The following is a 20,089-nucleotide window of genomic DNA, read 5'->3' on the forward strand; positions in this document are numbered from 1 at the left end:
ATTGAAGGTGTTGATACAATACCCCCTAGACACTCAATTGACGACGGATCAAATCATTATGGTGATGTTTTTATTGACTTTATGATTGAAACCAATACTTGTGTCTTAAACGGTAGATTTGGATCTGATGATTTTACTCATGTCTCAAGAAGGGGCAGATCAGTTGTCGATTACGTTATAGTTCCGCACGAACAATTATTTTTATTTGATAGTTTTAATGTACTTTTAATGTCAGACATTGTGCGCAACCTAGGCCTGGAGGGTCACACCAGCGTACCCGATCATTCTATACTCGGATTTACTATGGGAACAAAACGGACAACAACAAGAAATCAAGAAAGTATCCCGGATTCCAGCAAAAAATATAACTTATCGACGTTACCGTCAGATTTTCTAAGTGATGCCGAAAGTATCGACGCAATAAACTCGACAATCCGGATAATCGAGCGAAATCTGGAGGATAATGGAGATATTGATCAAGCGTACTCAAATCTTAAAGATCTCATATTCACGGAAATGGACAAGCGGGTGAAAATAACGCGAAAAAACTGTTGGTCGGCCCAAAAACCAAATACCTATTGAAACCATATTGGAACGACGAACTCCAAACACAGTGGAACATTGCTCATGAGTGTGAACGTTTATGGCTGAAATTTAAAGGGTCTCGTTCGGCAAAACACAAACTTAAGGAGAGTTTTTGTCGGGAACGGAAAACGTTTGATCAGCTTAATCGTAAATATAAACGGCGATTCCAGTTAGAGGAACAATCGAAACTTAATTCTTTGTTATTAGAGAACAATTCTAGAGACATGTGGAAAGAGATTGGCAAGCTCGGTATGGCAAATGCACGACAAACGGAAATCCCCATGGAAACCGTGAACACCGATGGTAACATAGTTCGTGAAAAAGACGAAGTCCTCGAATGTTGGAAAAATAAATATGAAGAACTCTACAATAGTCATGGTGATTCAAATGATTTTGACGAGACTCATCTCGCTGATGTAAAAACGAAACTAGAGACAAATAGTGTAGAGGTTTCTAACACGGTAGATGTTACGTCCCTTAATACACCATTTACCAGGGAGGAAGTACGGAAAGCTATCGCGCGTGCGAAAAAACAGGAAATCACCAGGTTTTGACAATATTCCAGTAGAGGTTCTCCGGAACGACGCGTGTGTGAACATACTTCTCAAGATTTTTAAATACTCCTTTGACAATAGTACTGTACCAAAAGATTGGACTTCCGGAATAATTCATCCTATCCCTAAGTCGGATACGAAAGACTTCACCAATCCGCTTAGTTACCGCGGGATATCGCTTTTGTCTGTACCCAGTAAAATTTATACCGATATCCTAGGACAACGCTTAAACACCTGGCTTGAACGTCATAACTTACTAGCGGACGAACAAAACGGCTTCCGTTCGAAGAGGAGCTGCCTCGACCACATCTATTCGCTTTATAGTGTGTTAAATAACCGAAAACTTTCCAGAGACTCGACGTTCGTTTGTTACGTAGACGCTAAAAAGGCGTTCGACACCGTCAACAGACATTGCCTATGGTACAAACTTAAAGCTATTGGCATAAGTGGATTATTCTTGGACGCGGTGAAATCTCTCTATTCACAGTCGCGATGTGCGGTACGGCTGAACAATCACGTCACCGATTGGTTTAACGTCAACAACGGCGTAAAACAAGGTTGCAATATTTCGCCGAGTTTATTCGCCATATACATCAACGACCTTGCAGAGGAAATCAATAACCTTCGATGTGGAGTCACGATTGGTGATAGCATGATCTCTATTCTTCTTTACGCTGACGACGTGGCGTTATTGGCGCCGGATGAGCCCTCCTTACAACGGATGATGAATTGTTTGCATAATTGGTGTTGGAAGTGGCGTCTTACGGTCAACGTCGAAAAAACCAACGTTATTCACTTTAGAAACAAAAGTGTACCAAAATCGAATTTCCAGTTCACATGTGGCGATCTTAATATCCAGACTACCGATCGCTATAAATACTTGGGTATATGGTTTACGGAACACTTAGACATGGAGCTTACTGTCAAGGAACTAGCGAAATCAGCAAGTCGAGCACTCGGCGCACTATACAGCAAATTTAGATTCGCGGGTGGCATGTCGTTTGGTGTTTTTAAGAACCTTTATGAATCGTTAGTGGAGCCCGTACTTTTCTACTGTGCCGGTATATGGGGAATTAACTCTTACCGTTTTGTTCAAACCGTGCAAAACAAGGCCGGGCGCTACTTCCTTGGCTCCGGAAAAAAATGCTTCAAACGTGGCGACAAGAGGCGACCTTGGGTGGAACTCGTGTGCAACGAAACAGAAAATAGAAGTATGTAGGCTTTGGCTAAAACTCAAGTGCTGTGAACCCCGGCGTCTCATAAAAACAATTCATATCTGGTCACTCTCTCGAGGAAGAAGCTGGGATAAACGAGTGGAATCCATGTTAAATATACGGAACTTGAACTCTCTATTAGAACCTACCCCTTGTTATATATCAGGTCTCAATAATGCAAAACTAGTATTCAAACAGGAGGATGTAACTAACTGGTATAGACAAATGTGGAACGACTCCGGTCAAGACAACAGAAATAAGCTTAGGACCTACCGAACGTATAAAAATAATCTTGCTCCGGAACCATATGTGACGTTAATAATGAACTATAAACATCGACAAACCTTAGCCAAATTTCGCTGTGGGAACTTGAAACTTAAAGTAGAGACGGGACGGTATTCTCATCCTGTTATACCTTTACAGGAGAGAAAATGTACTTTGTGCAATTCAGGCTCTATAGAAGATGAGACTCATTTTCTGATAGATTGTGACTTTTACTCAGATTTGAAACTTTCTCTATACAACAAAGCATCTTTTTATTTACCAAACTTCACAAACCTTGATTCTTCTCTTAAATTACAATTTCTTATGCAGAATACGAACCTTCAATCCACGTTAGCGGCCACATTATATAACATGTACAGACGAAGATTATGTTTTGATTTTGTTTAATAATAATATGTACTAGTACATGCTTTTAAGAATCCCAACCTATATAATGATACTGATCAGGTATCTCCTTACCGATATACGATAGAACAGGCACCATTTTACGATCGTGACGAATTTTTTAACTGGATAATTTGATACTTTTTAAATATATATATATTCTTTTAAGTGTCTCGTAAGTCAGATCTGGCTGGGCATTTTTATTCTAATTGGTAAATTATTTATCATGGCTGTTTTTTACCCTGTTGTAAAAATGTGTGACACTCTAATAAATAAAATATTGTATTGTATTGTATTGTATTGTATTATTATAAGGCCGCTTGTCATTGAAGTTGGGTACGCGTGTCCCGAAACGATCACGTGGCGGCACGTAAAACTCTTCAATTCCTGAAGTTGGGTAGCTGCCAAGATTCGGTGAGAGAAGTGATGACAAGGGGCGGAGTCAATCAGATACCAATCAAGGTACACTTCGTAATTTGATTGGATACAATATACACTGAAATCGGAATGCACAGTCGCTGACCGATTTTATATTATCGGGACGCTGATTATATACCAAATATAACGATGACATAAGTTTCTCGTATGATTTGTACAAAGTTTGTATCAAAAATCCTAAATATCAAATCTGAAAATATTTGGACATTCATATTGTATAAATTAATTATATTAGTTATATGCAGTTACAGCTCGACTCAAATATAAGTAGAACTACTAAAAGTTACAAATTGTGTGTTCTCAGTAGTTCTTATAGTTCCATATTGTATATATATTAGATAGGAACATATGAAGGTATTGAACAGCAATTTGTTATCCAGACGATTAAATTTTTTGAGTGGGTTAAAATTAAGGGTCCTGATGAAAAAGATAAAAGACACTCTGAGAGAGACAGAAGACAGCTGTGAGCGCCAGCTACGGACGATATATGGTCAGCTGCAGTATACAGGTATAGAAATTAACGCAGCACGACATTGGCTATTCGGAAGTTTTCTGATTTTGATAGTCGAAATCTACTATTTGGATTAGACATAGACATCTTTAGTCTCATTTGTTTTCGTCTGACACTTGCATTATTTATATTGTAAGTACGCTAAATCACAGTAGATACTGATAAATAAGCAATGGTATGGTTAATGTGTGTATAAAATCCCACGACCGATTTCAGACATAATGCAATAAATAGATGCATTAAGATATATGCAAAAAAAAAAATCTGTTTAGAAACATACTTATTGTATGGGGAGGTTTCGTGAAAAAGTCAGAACTTTGTTAAGTGGGTTTGACCAATCCCGAGTTGGGTTTTAGGTAACATAATCAAGAACATTTATACGTCCTTGATATAAAAGTCATGTATATGTGGTTCCAAACATGGCGGATATACAACGTACATGGATTATTATGTACATTTTATTGTGTATAATCATTTATCAACGAGAGGTACATCAATATATGTTTGGTATAAATTCTTATTACATAGTGTATTCCAAACTCATATTTGTGATTGGGGATAATATTAAACATGTATCGGATATGTACACAGGTATTTGTGCCTTCAAAATCGATATTTACAAACAGATAGTTTATATTAGATGGCAGACACCGAAAATCGCCGACACCAACCGAGTAGAGTCGACATTCAGGGGTCCCGAATCGGGTCGATAGGTTGGGGCTGTTCTGAGAAAAGTTGCATTATCATCTTTAATTCTAAATTTTATCCAATGGCGCATTTTCAAGCTTGATATACCAAACCATTCCGTGTACACTTGAACAAAAGTTCATGTTTCATGTAGAATATTAATTTCAACACAAGACGATAGATACATCATGAGAATATATTACCAAACATGTAGCGAGTTGTCTTAATTTCAAAAGTGTGTATAACCAGAGACAGATAATTTATGATATCTACGTATCTGTTATATTATGTCTACGTCTTTGGAATAACTCGCGGGAAAAATCACAACCATTGTAAACTAAATCACCACCTGTGCTAACTAAAGAAAGTACATGGCCGCGGGCAAAGCGTTACGAAGACAATGGGGGGTCGCACCTCTTGATAGCAGGGAAAGCCCACCTGTAGTGTTTGATTGACAGCCACCGGTACGCTGATTAGTAATTGATCCATGTCACTGCAACTCACAGGTAAGTGCCTGAGCATACGTACGTGTACAAATATTACTCCCCAGAATACATCTTCTTTAGTTTATCACCATCCGTCGTGTAGATTTAGTGTTGAAGTCAGCTTGCAAAGCGGTGCCGGGCCGTCACACGTACATGTTTTTTTTTTTGTTCACACCAGAAATATATATGTATATATGTTTCTGTTCACACATAGAAAGCCATGTTGTGAAAAGGTTATGAATAGATAATTGATTTTATTGTGTCATGTTTCTGTAATACATGAAAAAGTTGTTCACAACAATATTTAATATAACGAAATGTGAACCACCTTGCCAGACCACGGCCGCTCGTGCATGGCATAGATAACCTCAGGCCACAGCCCATAGCTGGGAAAATAAAAATATTGATACGTAATTACCAACACATTTCTCAATAAGTACTTGTAACAGATTTATATTTCGTTCTTTACCATGTATATCTTGTTTTAAATTAATGCTATTAATGTTACACGTACATATACAGATCTGCATGCCTATCTCCAAAGTGAAATCGTTCAGTTTTCATGTTGTAGAATTTAACATTTTTTAATTTTTAATCGCTTTTATTCCACGGGCTGTTATTTGAAGTGTCAAATTTAAGTGATGTTATATAGACTACATTTAGATTTATGAATACAGATCGTAGTACAGCCCACCAAAGTTTGTTTAAAAATATGATAAAAAGTGATTATAAACGGACTCATTTGTCTTGTTGTATGTCACAAACTAAATTCAAAATTTTCTGAAGAAAAAAATATCTTGTCTGGCTAAAAATATCAACCGGTAATATTTTATAGAGATGTTAAAGACTGGAAATTTTAGCGTTATAACTTGAAACGAACAGGCAATTTTAATAGACATGCATTTAATCATTATCCAATGTATCCCACGAAAGCTCCATGGATCTTTTACTTGTAAATTTTTAAGGGAGAGAGTGTATGATCATAAGTGACTGGTTAGCTTAACCCGATCCATATATCATCAACAATGAGTCTGAATCGACTTAATAAAAAAGATTTCATTCTTGACATTGAATAAACATTGACTTGAATAAAGAACTATTATTTAAATAATTTAAAAAATCTTCATATTTCTTGTAATATTGCATATGAAACTCTGAAAGCAAATCTAGCTATGCTCCTTAAATAGGAACCGCCATATCCCGGCTGCAGGCCGTGTGCAAAAAAAGTCAAAACATGCGGGATTTATTAGATGCCTTAACTGACCTATATCAATAATGAGTGTTTTGCAATTAATTACTACATAATTTAACAATCTAAAAGGTTCTGCAAGGTTAGTGATATTTTCAATCGTATTGTTATATATGTCTAGCCATGGCTTGGGTCTGGTATCGTAGTGAGCTTACTCACACTGCGATTATTGCAAGCCAACGTATCTGCTATCCGATTAATTGGTTAATGATCTCAAAGTCAAACATACTAAATACGTATTGTCACTATTGTGACGATTTAAAGTGACTAGATTCTAATCTTTTCAAACACTTCTAATAACTATTCATGTGTGTAGTATCTCTAGACATTGAAATGTGCACGGAGTACGGTAGACCGCCGATGTTTTGGACAATCAGTTTCTGGTTACGGTGACTAATTTAAAAAACAAAACAATGCCATTTTATTGTTATTTCCTCAAAATACACAATACTTCTTCGCGAGATAATAATTTGATTTATTTCAAAATCGATCCTGTTCATCTCTTCAACAGGCAGGCATCACGATGTTTCGTTTCTCTGAAATAGAATTAAAAACTTTAGCAAGGATTTATACGATCAACCAGCTGTTCGTAAAAAATAAACAAGAGACAGACAGTGTATGTTGTATAATTTAAATAGTTTCAAAATTAATCATGTTCATCTCTTCAACAGTTCTTCGATCTTCTCTGGTCCTACGATATCTGAAACGAGAACTGCAGGTTACGTTATTAAAACTGTTGAAACAGTAACACACATCACAAACGTAATAAAATGCAAGAAATGGCTTCTAGATAGTAGCCCAGAAATGCCCACAGTAAGTATATTGGGACGTTGACCGACCAGTTAGCCGACCGGACACAGGTAAATTTGCTGTGCCAGCGAGGCATGGTCTCACAGCGGGAGTCTTCACACCTCCCGGTGAAGAATATATAGCCTCCGGGCAAGGCTTGAGAAAAATAGGGAATTTAACTGGTAAATAGGGAATTTAACTGGACATTGGTAATTTAACTCTACAACTGGGAAAATAACTGTACAACTGGGAAAATAACCGAAAATTGGTAATTTTTACCTATTTCCTAGTTAAATTTCCGAGTTTCGGTTATTTTACCTATTTTGGACTTACCAGCAAATTAAAGTTGCCACTCTGGTACCATTATTCGGACATAATAAGCGCCCAGGTCGATTAAATATTTGAAAAAATCATAATGAAAAAGATGCTCATCAGTACAAAATTATTGCAAATTTATAACGTGTAGATTTGGTCGATTAATTAATGTCTGGGCAATTAAAATCAAGGGCCTCAAAAAGGGTTAGGGGCCCAATATAGCTATCAGGGACATGGGGGGATGGGTGCTTATTGGGTTTGAATACGGTAATTGAACCTGATCATGATCAAACAAATTCAGCCTGGTAACATTGCCCTATGGGCCCCCCCCCCCCCCCCCCCACCCCCCCCCTCCCCCCCCCCCCCCCCCCCCCCTCGGGCCGTTAGAATTTTATTCTCTGCTACTGTATATAAATTGCTTTGTGATCTATAAAAGGAAAGGCGACATAAATTTAGGATCTTATCTTTTGTATTCTTCCCATACTAATTTTTTTTTTCCTAATATATGTCTCTCATGACACCACATCACTTTCAGACTTCAGTTGAGGACTCACCCACCCTCTAAAGTAGGCTTTGGGGTTATTGTCCACTGGCCCATTATATATATATTACATGTATATATAAATTATCTATAAGCTACATATTAAAAACCATATGTATTTCTTACTCAAAAAATTGTAATTCATATTAAGAATGTCAATTTAGTATTAAATTCTTTGTGTATCCATATGTCACTGCTTTTTTAACTTCAGAATTGCCATGTAAATGATTCATATGTTATAAACATTTACATGCATTTATAAAATTTTACAGATTCTTATATTACCGGTGTATGCTAGGACATCTTGTATTTATTTTGTATAAAGTAACATAAATGTTAAAAAATTTTTGACTCTCGACCAAATATTGGTCTGCTATTGCAATTACAATATACTAGATTAAGGTGGTTGTCAATTTCAGATTCATATCACATAAAAGAATAAGGAATATTTTGGCCAATACTAGCACCTGTCATCTAAACTGCAATGACCAGCCAAAGCAGCTCTTTCAGGAAAATGGATATTTTAAGTGCATTGGGAAGTGGTTCTCAAGATTAACTGCAGCTTGCGCAACTCATTCTAGAGCAAGTCTAGTGCTCTTAAACAAACACCTAAAAAATCTTTATTGTAACCATCCACTCACAGCATCATGGAATTATGTAAACAAAACATATTGAAGTCGAGTACTGGAGTAGAATCTGGTGTGCCTTGTGTTTTATGAATGTGCTGAGATATACTACATCCACTTCATCTTTCCTTTATATTTCATCTGGACAATCTAGGTCTGCTTGATCCTAATTGTATGGCCAGCCAGCTGCCACATGTTGTTCTATAATAATAATCTTTTAGATACCAATAATGACAGCTTATGGTTTTGACTGAACCCATTCTCATGATACATCCTTACTGTGTAATTTGTATTCTAATTTGTAACTAGCTATGTAAATGGTAAGTTTTGAGGTCTTGCTAATACCTGGGTGTATAGTATTTAAGATCATGAGTGATACTACAGCTAAGCTAATCCATAAAGTACATGGAATTATATGGATCATGAGTTTGTCATTTCAAAATAGAGATACCAGCTGAATAAAAGTGAATGAAATGAGAACATAAATAACATGGTTCTATACTTGTGATTTTTTTTACTCCTTCTTCATCTATCACTGTGATAATATAATATAGGTCATAAAATTAATATAACACAAATAAATTACTTACAGCAAGTTTGTAACAGAAATGCTGCAGTAGCTCAAGCATTGCATTAGTAAATAGTGGAGATATTAGACTATGGGTATCTAGAACATCAATATTAGCATACCAGCAATGACGTCATTTTAGATTTACGGAGTCCCAGTTGACTTATTGCGTTTATGGGGCCACGGTGGCAAGTGGTTATAACGTTGTCCCCAACCTATAATCACCAGCCCTTTCAGGTTCTGAGTTGCGAGTTTAAATTCCCCAGTTGCCACAGTACTGATCATGCACTGCTGGTTCTGTGTTTTTTCTCAGGGTACTCCGGCTTTTCCGCCACCAATAAACCGGGCACATCGCTTATATGACCCTGGTTGAGTTAATCAGAGGAACTTTTAAAATAATAAATCAATAAAAAACCACCTTTTTCATTAGTTGTTGTATAACACTAAACTCATGACCAGAGATAGATAGAAAAATACCAGGTATTTTTTGGGGACCTAAAAACTCTGAAGATAGAAATTTATTGGGTTTTGAGGAATGAGGTGTTAATTCATTTTCAATCGGTACTAAATCTGTTGTCAATATACTTATTTGCATCCAATTATACTACTAGTATCTTATCAGACAAAGATTAAGGGGAAATTCGGGTGAACATGTCAATTTTTGTGGATTTTGGGAATCAGTGTTAATGTCTGCTTTTTGATGCAAATGTTTATCTAATCTTATCTTAAGGAATTAGACAAGTTTCTTACAACCCATCATCGCAGTTCTTTACAACACATCATCAAGTTTCTTACAACCATCATCAAGTTCTTACAACCATCATCACATATATTTGTTTAATCTTAAGTACATTTGATTTTCCGATTTACAAATTTAAAATAGCAGTCTAGGCGAGACATTAATTATATGTAATTCTTTTTGTTTTTTACAGGCTTTTTCAGTTGTTCTTTGTGTGTATCGCCGTAACATCAGATGTCATTTGCTACTCTTTATTCCCGTTCAATGGCTATTCTTTGCGGCTCCAGTACATATGTTTGGGTACAATATGTTATGGCATACAGGTAGGTAGCTAGTGACTGATCATGACGATAAAAGAAATACAGCATACAATACATAGCAGGAATTATTAATTTAAATCAGGTCAATTACAATGGCTGTATGTATCACTTAGTTGACAATGATTTCTCATGCATAATTTAAGTAATATGAGTATGTGGTGAAAATCAGTGGACACTTAAGCTAGGTAAATTGAAAATGTGCTGTAATACCGTTCATGCACAGGGATAATCTGTGTGATTCGAAACCTATCGTTAGAGTGTACATCACCAGATTAGAAGTGTTGTCCTATACTAAATCAGGTCTTCAGGCCACTAAGACACATTATTTGTCTGCTAAAATCAATTGAATTATAGACTAGGCAACATCTGTAGGAACATGCAGCTGAAAGGTTTCGGATTGTCATTGATTTCTGTGGATAAACTGAAGGTGAAAAGGTCAGCACAGTGAGTGTTTTCATCAGTTACCAGGGGCAACACAATTATCTCATAATAAATTAGATATACAAAGTTCTTCTTCAAAAAACCAGGATGTATTGGTATCCAATTAATTTCCAGTTTTTAGACAAAAAATCCTTTCAAAACACATTAAAGAGATGAATTATTGTTGGTTTTGCAGAACAATCATTATAAGAGATGAATTATTGTAGTTTTGCAGCACTCAGTATAGAGATGAATTATTGTTGTTTTGCAGAAAGAGGGATCTGTCTTCCTACAGTGATACACTATGGTTGCTGTTTGTTTACATAGAGGCTTCTGTCAGGCTGAGAGAGTTCAAAAGTTTACCATTTAATTTAGATCTCTGTAGACCATTTGCTGCTCATTGGTAAGCATTACAATTAATCACCCTTTTAGGCATTTAAAAATTCAATGAAACATATTTCAAAATTTTAGGCAGGACATTGAGCATATAGTTGCATCTAATAATTAATTGCATAAAAAATGATAACGAAGAATAAACAAATTGTCAAAATTCATCACAGTTATATCATCCTAAAAAGTTGTCCCTCTTGAAATAGAAAAACAAGAAAACTTTATTACATGGAATATTTTGTGTCAGTCTAACAAAATAATGTAATTATGAAATTTGAAAATAAATGTTTTTATTTAGATAGTATCGGTTTCTCTCTTTCAAACATCAAGTTTTGATATTGATTTTTCAAATGGGAAATGTATTTGTGTGAGGAGTTCAATGGCCCATAATATGTAAATGGCCAATGCATTTTTCTAATATTTTTACATAAAAGAGACCATTAGTAGATAAAGTTAAAGCATATGTTAAAGAAAACAGTTCACAGTGAAAATATGATAGCATCTAGTCCAGTTAACATGACAAATTAAGTCACAAAAAACGACGTGGTATACATTTCGGAAAATCAATAACTCTGCTGCTGACATTAGATATCTCATGATTATTGTTTCTTCTTCTTAATAAATGAAGGCCTACAATAAAAATGCAATCGATAATTTATGTGTCCATCCTTCATATAATTCCTTTGTAAATTGGTCATTTAATTAGAAGAATGACGGTGTGAGAGGGATACACAGAAAGGATAATAATTGGAATCAATTATTTAAAGATGCTCCACCGCTGGACAAATAGTATTTTATCACTATTAAAAATAGGAGCAGACAATTTAGTATTTCTCTTCAGTTACAAAAGTTACTTACTTATTTATATTATTTTTTGTGTCAATTAGACATATATATACACGATTAAAAACCAATTATTGTTCAAATGATGTACATTCATTTTATTACTCTGTCGGCGGTGGAGCATCTTTAAGTTGATTTTTAAGTTATTTCATGAATTTTGTACTTTTTGTAAATTATATTGATTACATGATTGATTTATTCTATTATACGGGCTTTATGGTTTTACATTAAGATTGTTTTTGTGAAAATTTCTAGAAAATAAACCTGATGTTTATGAAGCATGGAATAACGGGACAAATCCTAACATAGTTACTGTAATGTTTTTACTTTCAGTATTGGTTTATCCAGTTGTCACACTAGGTTTTGGATTTAAAAGTTACATATCATACAAAATGAGATTGGTAAGTTTGGTGTTTGCTGTTTACCATTTACCTTACAGATCAAACCTTAAATCTGTGTGTGTTATTGACAACATCCTTTCATTAGACTGGTTTCTTACCTTTATATGCTAGTTTATAGGTCCATGTTTATAATAGAAAAAAACTGTTTAGTCATTTTCAAAATGAATACCATTCATCATGCTATGGTGAAAAACACTGGTCACAATAGGTTTTTTGAGAAAGAGAAGTTTAGATATAACTCATGTTCAAGTGGTTGGGAAAGTTATAATTAGGTATCATTTCTAGAAAAAACTTCAGGACGAAAAACGTTTCCATTTTTACTTAGTTTTTTCCCGTTGTTACAGAGAAAACAGAAAAGAAGTACAGAGGGGACAGAATGGACCTGTTATATTATTTTTAATACAAAAAAGCTTTACCACCATAGCTACAAAGCCAGTATTACTTGAAAAAAGCAAAAAGGTAAGTTTTCAGAAAAGATGAAAGAAAATAGAAGTCTCATTTAATAACCCATAATACTAATTGTAAAACGTAGTGAGTTTCTAATTTATTTTCTGCATAACCGGAAGACGCTACATGCTACTGATCTATTTTTTTTGGACCTTGTGAATCCAGTTTATGTAACAAACCCCAGTGTTTTCAAAATTTGTCATGGCTAAATATATTATAAGATATTGCAGTATTGTATGTGAATTTTCAGGAATACTCTTTTTAAACACTTTGGAAAATTAGTAAAAAGTGATAGTGATATTAATGTGTGTTATATTTTCCACGAGATCATTGATCATTTTAGCCTTGACCCTATGGAATGTTTGAGGGGACACATAAAATGTTCTCACACACTCACAAAATCATGGTAGTGAAAGGTTATGTTCTTAATTCAGCTTTACCGATCAAAAATCCCGAGGAGGATGTAATCTCAAATTGGGTAGCAGGTGGCAAAAAATCAGGCAGACTCCGACGATGAAAAAGAAATAAAGCGACCAAAAAAAGTAGTAGATGAGAATGAAGATGACAATATAGAATTTATAGAGCAAAGTTTACCAAAGAATTCGTCTAAAGCAGACGTCAATAACTTTGATTGAATTGCTGACAATATAAACCAATGACCAACAGAGTAAATTTAGATCATCAAATAGTATATTAGCAAGACCACAAGTTAGTAAGCTGAACACAAGCAAGGATAGCAACAAAAAAAGGCAAAAATTATAACAAAGAAGCTCCTCCAGCTACATTTAGTAATAACAAAGATGAAGTCATTTTACGGTAGGTACCGACTTGTTACCATTGTTCTTAATTTCTGTTGATATGTTTTACCTACCATAATTGATTATCCTTTATCTATTTGTATGTTGATCTTTAATGAGCACTTTTTGATTTGCCCCAAAAAACAGATGGGAGTGTATCAAAATTACACCTCCTTATTGCTATTTATTATTTTCACTCAATTTAGCCCAATGCCTTTCATCTTTCTAAATAATTGATTTATATCAAGGTTCTTGTCGTTTTGGTTTTGAAAATTGACAGATCTGTGCTTATCTATGAATTCGGAGTTTGAAAGATAAAAATGATCCATCAAATGTTTAAGTTTATGAGGGGGTTGTTCTTTCTACTCAATAGTCATATAAATATTGATAAAAGAAAACACTCTATATGGGGATTGTCATCAGGATATAAAAACTTCTAACAATGTATTGATTAGTTTGATTGCTCATGAAGATCTAATTGTTTTATTTGCAGACTTGAGAGTGATATCCAAAAAATTGAAAGTAGACCTCCAGACTAGTCCGAAACATCATTGTGAACAGGAACTTCGAACACAGAATTAGGCTCTTTTATGGGTGGTGAAAAATCCAAGAGAATCCCGAACTTTACCAGTTACAAGAAGATAATGGAAAGGTCTTCAGAATAAGTATGTATTTCTGAGAAGATTCAGGCCTTTGAAAGCTTAATTGCCTTTTGCGAAGCCTTGCTTTCTCTGGGTAGATTATCTACAATGAATGTTATATCTTGACACCAAAAATATAAGATACCCGAATAGCCTTATTTTTAGATAATATTTATCAATTATTTTGTGTATTTTGAATAAATTCAAGATAATTTGATTGTTACTAATGTTGTATTAGGTTATGATATCTTTAAATCCAGTTTTCAAACACCAAACATTCCATGACTATAACAATGGTACCGTAAGAAATTGCAAAAATATATAACTCTGCTATAGCGATATTAAGGGAATGAGTTGTCTTACAATTTTACACTACCCTAACAATTTCTTGAGAATTATTGATATTCACTTGAAGGAATCATCAGTTTAGTAACAAGATTATGACTTTTATAAGGAAGGAAAGCAATAATCCCAGTAGTTTTCTCTTGATATTAGACTCTTTTCATTACCAACCAGTCGCTTATGACATCATCAAAATAATTGTTGAATGTGACATTTAGCAAATACTAAAAAAATTTTCATCTTTTATTGACTGTGAGCCAGACGTAAGTGAAGGGCTTGAAAAAAGTTTTTATAGTAATTGAAATGTAAAAATATTGAAAAGCATGTTAGAATTCCAAAACAGTTCATTTGGATGAAGTTAAATAAAATGAAAAATAATGTTTCACTAAGTATACTTTGATTTATTTTCAGACTCCATAATCTTGTAACAAGTAGGCAGCAAGACAAACAGAGTAATTCTCGTTTACTAGAAAAAGAAACTCAATGAGGAGAGAGGAAAGGCTGAGCAAGGATAGAACTACAGTTAGACTTCAGAAGGCAAAGCTAAAAAGGTGCCGATGGAGGAGGCAGCTAGCTTGCTAGTGCTGTGGCAATGGGGCAGCCAGCAGCCAAGTACACATATCTCGTTGACAAAAGTGATCTTATTGAATTTACTGCTATGTTTTGGCTTGATTCCCTCGCTGTCAAATAGGATAACATAGGTGATAAATTAGTGGGTATGAATTGTGGGTATCGCCAATAATGGTCCCTTATGTCTCAAAATGTCAAAACTTAAAGGACAATGCTAATCCCAATAAGCTAAAGTTAATAATGTTTTTGATTTCGGTAATATTTAATCGCTGGTGCGTAATTTTTTTGGTAGAAGACTAGACATTTATAATCAAATGAAAGCAATAATTTTGATTAGAAAATTAAAGCTTAGTTTGCATGTCATTTTGCAATATAGATCTGCTGAAGATAAACACTGAAGTATTTAATGTATACCTTTATCATTTCAGGGGTGAAATGCACAGAGTAGTCCTGCAACAGCCAGACAGAAAAATATTGAGAATGATATTAAACTGCTCAAACAAAACCCTCAAAGTTCGTTGAAAGAACCAATTTCGACAGCTTGAATTTGAGAATCAGGTGATTATTTTAGTCTTTTGGTATATCCTATATCATAATGTTGTTTTGTATCAATAAGTCCTCTTCTATGTAATAATGTTATTTTGTATCTTTGTTTTACATAACATCTTAACCATGAAAATAGGTATGTTACACACATTAACTTAGGTTAATATAAGATTTAAATCCATGCATCCTAATATAACCAAGCCTGGGACCCACAAGCAATTCATGTGAAGAAGGAAGAAGTTCAGAATACCAATTTTCCAAATTTTTGATGATCCTCAGTACTAAGTGAGACCAACAAGAAAATCCAAAGTCCATGACTTGTCTATTGTTGGAATAAAAAAAATATTTTATTCAAGTCTGTTTCATTTACATGAAGAATGTTAGAGCAATGAGTTGTGAGGAAATATTACAAATTGGTGTTTTCATATTTCAGTCCCTTCATCAATATAAAGAGGCACAGACAGAAACAGATGTGCTAATGTCTGCTCTGTCAGCCATGCAGGATAAAAATACACATCTAGAAAATAGCTTGAGTGCAGAAAACAAGGATCAAGTTGGACTTGTTCTCAGCATTAGGGGAAGCTAAGAGACAGATAGAAATACTCAAAAGTAAGTCATATTGCATTTACCTGTGTAGTGTTTGATATTTATTTTTGCTTAGAACTAGTTAAAATGAAAATAAATGCAATATTTGTTTTTTCCATTTATATTAAAGATGCTCCACCGCTGACAGAACATAAATGATATTCATCATTTGAACAATAATTGGTGTTTAATCGTGTATATTTATGCCTATTTAACACAAAAAATAACATAAAATAATTTATTTCGCCTTTGGTGTATGCGCAATCATTACTTCATTCCATAAAAGATATAGTGCCACAGAATTTTTCAGGATGCACAATTAATTATTTTTCATATTTTTAACTTGAAGTAAAATTAGAAGCTCAAACTTTTCAATGGTGGTAATGGTGTAAAGTAAGTAATTTTTACAACTGAAGAAAAATACTAAATCGTCTGGTCCTGTTTTTGATAGTGAAAAATTACCACTTGTCAGTGGTGGAGCATCTTTAAACAAAACGTTTTTAGATATTAATATACATATACATAAATATCATATGAAGCCAATTAGAATTTCATTGAAGCAGAATTAGAAAAAATTCTCATATCCCACACATCAGGCTTAGGACTGTTGTAGATTTAACCATACAATGGTAAAGTTCAAACCTTTAAGTGCTAAGTGAAAGATAGGTTGCATTGGTAAAAGTAAAAATGGATATGTTATTAGGTATAGTTAAAGAAATACATTATTATCAAAATGTGTTCTTTTCCATATGATAATTACACTTGGTTTGCATTGCAATGTCGTAAGTGTTACCTGTTAGTATCTTCAGAAATGTCTTTTTATTACAGATTTAGTAGCTGAAAAGATAAAGAAATAGCAGACCTGAAGTCGAAGGTGACAGAGGCAATGGCCATTAATATGATGCCTTCATCCACAACAGTGAACGGCTGTGGGTATGGAGACGACATCCACTTCACCATTATACTCATCAAACTTCAAAAAGGACAACAGCATGGTTATCAAATCCAACCTCAACCCTCACGCCACAGACTACACACCAAAAACTACCAGTATCTAGACAGCCACTCTTTCAGAACACCTACATTCATGTTATGGAATGCTTTAAAATTTTCAAATACTTACAATCTTCATTTCTTAAAAAAAAAAAAAAAACTACTGTTATACATTTGGTTTGAAAAAAATTGTGGAAATATTACTTGTTGTTCAATGTTTAATGAAAATTGTGATGATTTGAGATTTTTGAGACTCCCATAACTGTTGAAGGTTTTTATGAAGGTTTGGTTTATAGGCAGTTAATGCTGTCTGGTATGGACATTTTAGTCTTCATAATGCTGACTGCCTCCCGCGTAATTTTATGTTGTTACTCTGTATGGTTTATACTACAATTGTCGCAGTATTTTGATATATACGTACGTATGTTTCGTTAGCTCTAACCTATTCAGCTTGGTAAACATACATGCTATTTTGTCTTAGGAAAAGTAAAATGGCTTATTTAAAGGGAAAGACACCACTTTGTTAATTGTAATACTGCCATATTTATATAAAGATTTGAGAGATATCTGTCTCATTCTTGCATGGAAACACATGCACAACTTGTGAGATTTTGATTAAGCTAAAATTCTATATAATTAATTTCCATAGGTTTTCAAAAACTTGTTGTATTTTCTTGTGTACAAATCTTTGAATTTTGTATAAATAATACTATTAAAATCAATATTATTGATAAAGAATTTCTTTAAACCTTAAGCTTTTCAAATGTTTACCATACGATATTATGTGACTAAGACTGCCATAGATAGATGTTTTTGAAGGAGAGAAGTAATTGTGTTTATTATTATGAAATATCTTTTGCCAAAGATTGTAACTAACAGATGAGTTTGATGCATTGTAAAATGATTGATTTTAGTCATTGCAGTTAGTTTGTGAATTCAGCTAGCCTATGTTTTAAGATTTTTCAAAACATTTACAGTACGTGTAATTTCCATCATCCCTGTTTTAAAGATTGAAGTATTACAAAAGTAATACACTCCTTAATACAAAAGTAACCTTTTCAGGTCTTCACTCTTATGTTTTAAAAAAAGTGTTCCGCTATTATTTGATCCTACATAGGGGTCTCAGAGAAATGCAATTCTTGAAATACATGTAAACAACTAACAACTTAACTCTCATTTACTGTTAAACATCTAACTTGTAACAGCTGATGGATTTGTGAAATTTTTGTGCTAGTCATCCTCGGTAAATTTTTATGCTTCAATGGAAAATGCCACGCACCTCTATGGAGCAGCTGTTTTTATTTTACATTTATCAGCATTATTATTATCAGCAATTTACCTAAGACAAATGTTGTCGTTCTATAAAGATTTCATTCTTTTAAATTTGACACCTTGGTGCTTTTTCCCTTGCAAAATTACCAAAAAAGTTTCAAACAGCAGACTTTATTCCATTGCATTTTTTTCCTCGCAGAACAGCATATCTTTCAATGGCAGTGATTATTGTATCACCTTGACTTCTTTTATCTTTTGGGGGGGATAGGTACATTTGGATAAGGAGGACAATTCTGTTCCTTTGTGATCTATTTGAATAACTTGTATGATAGAGATGACTTTTGATATTGTTTTTATATTGTTCAGTATATTTGTGTTCTGACTACCAGGGTAGTTTGTTCTCCGACATTTTACATGTAATAGTGTAAGTTTTAAGAAATATTTTTAATAAGAGGTTAAGTTTATTATTATTTGTTTTAAAGTTTGAAGGAACAACAGAACCTTTAGTTAATCCTGTATCTGCATAGCATAGGGCAGAATTTTCAAAATGAGAAAATGCTGTTTGATAGAGCATTAGGACTGAAATAAAAACTTAATTAAAGTAAGATCAGTGCACAAAAAAATTAAAGCTATAAAGTTCTTTAGGTCAGAATGGAACCAGAACAATATTTATGATTTGAATACATTAAAAAAAATGTGAGACATCGTTTATCATCACTTCTAAAACACTGATTTGATGCTGTTGAGCCTATCCATGGCCTAACTTTCACAGCAGTATTGTTGTTGAGCACTTTACAGCACTAAGTTATATCAAAGTATCACTGTTAAATATGAACTCAACTTCAATACTATCAAGTCTTTCTATCATGTTATAAATAGGGTTAAGGGATAAAGCTATATCTAAATAACATCTTTGTATTTTTACCTTAACATGTTAAAATCTTAACAGAATACATCAATCACAAGTCTAGATTTGACACTGGTCAGAACTTTTTAATGAAGGGTAGATAAGATTCATTCACTTTACAGCTCTTTTAGCCTCCCTCTATCGACACATACTCTTGTTAGTATACTTGTATTCTTTTTTGATGTAATGCATCAAAACAATTATTTCTTATAATTAGGCTATTTTGAAGGCAAATGTCCATTCACTTTAATGCTTATTAGGTATTGTTTTGTAACCCCATGGTATACATCTGTGGTATGTTTTTGCTTGATGTACTAGTTTTTGTGTGTTAACACATTTATTGTTATAGTAACTTGATGAGAAACATGATGGTAATGACATTGTCAGTCATTGTATTACTAGGCCGAGAGCCAATGCATGACAAGTAAGTCTATATTGTACTGGAAGGCTTTTCAACAGACATTAGTCTCGTAGAGGGCTGCTTTTTTCAGTAAATTAAGTGAAAAAAGTAAGAAAAGAAAGTTATTACTACATAAAGTGCCCTATCTTGCTGCCAAGATTAAAGCTAGCAATTTTTATCATGTTTCTGTTCTCTGTTCTTATCTAAATACTATATAGCGGTTCAACTTTTACGAGTGGTGAACT

At 33.9% G+C, this 20,089-nt stretch overlaps 1 pseudogene; it reads left to right on the top strand.

Annotated features, from left to right (window-relative positions):
• The first annotated feature begins 303 nt into the window (after positions 1-303).
• On the top strand, positions 304-20,012 carry LOC138312855 (uncharacterized; annotated as a pseudogene).
• The last annotated feature ends 77 nt before the right edge of the window (positions 20,013-20,089 follow it).

The sequence above is a fragment of the Argopecten irradians genome, unplaced genomic scaffold, assembly GCF_041381155.1.
Source record: "Argopecten irradians isolate NY unplaced genomic scaffold, Ai_NY scaffold_0495, whole genome shotgun sequence".
Taxonomy (NCBI): Eukaryota; Metazoa; Mollusca; class Bivalvia; order Pectinida; family Pectinidae; genus Argopecten; species Argopecten irradians.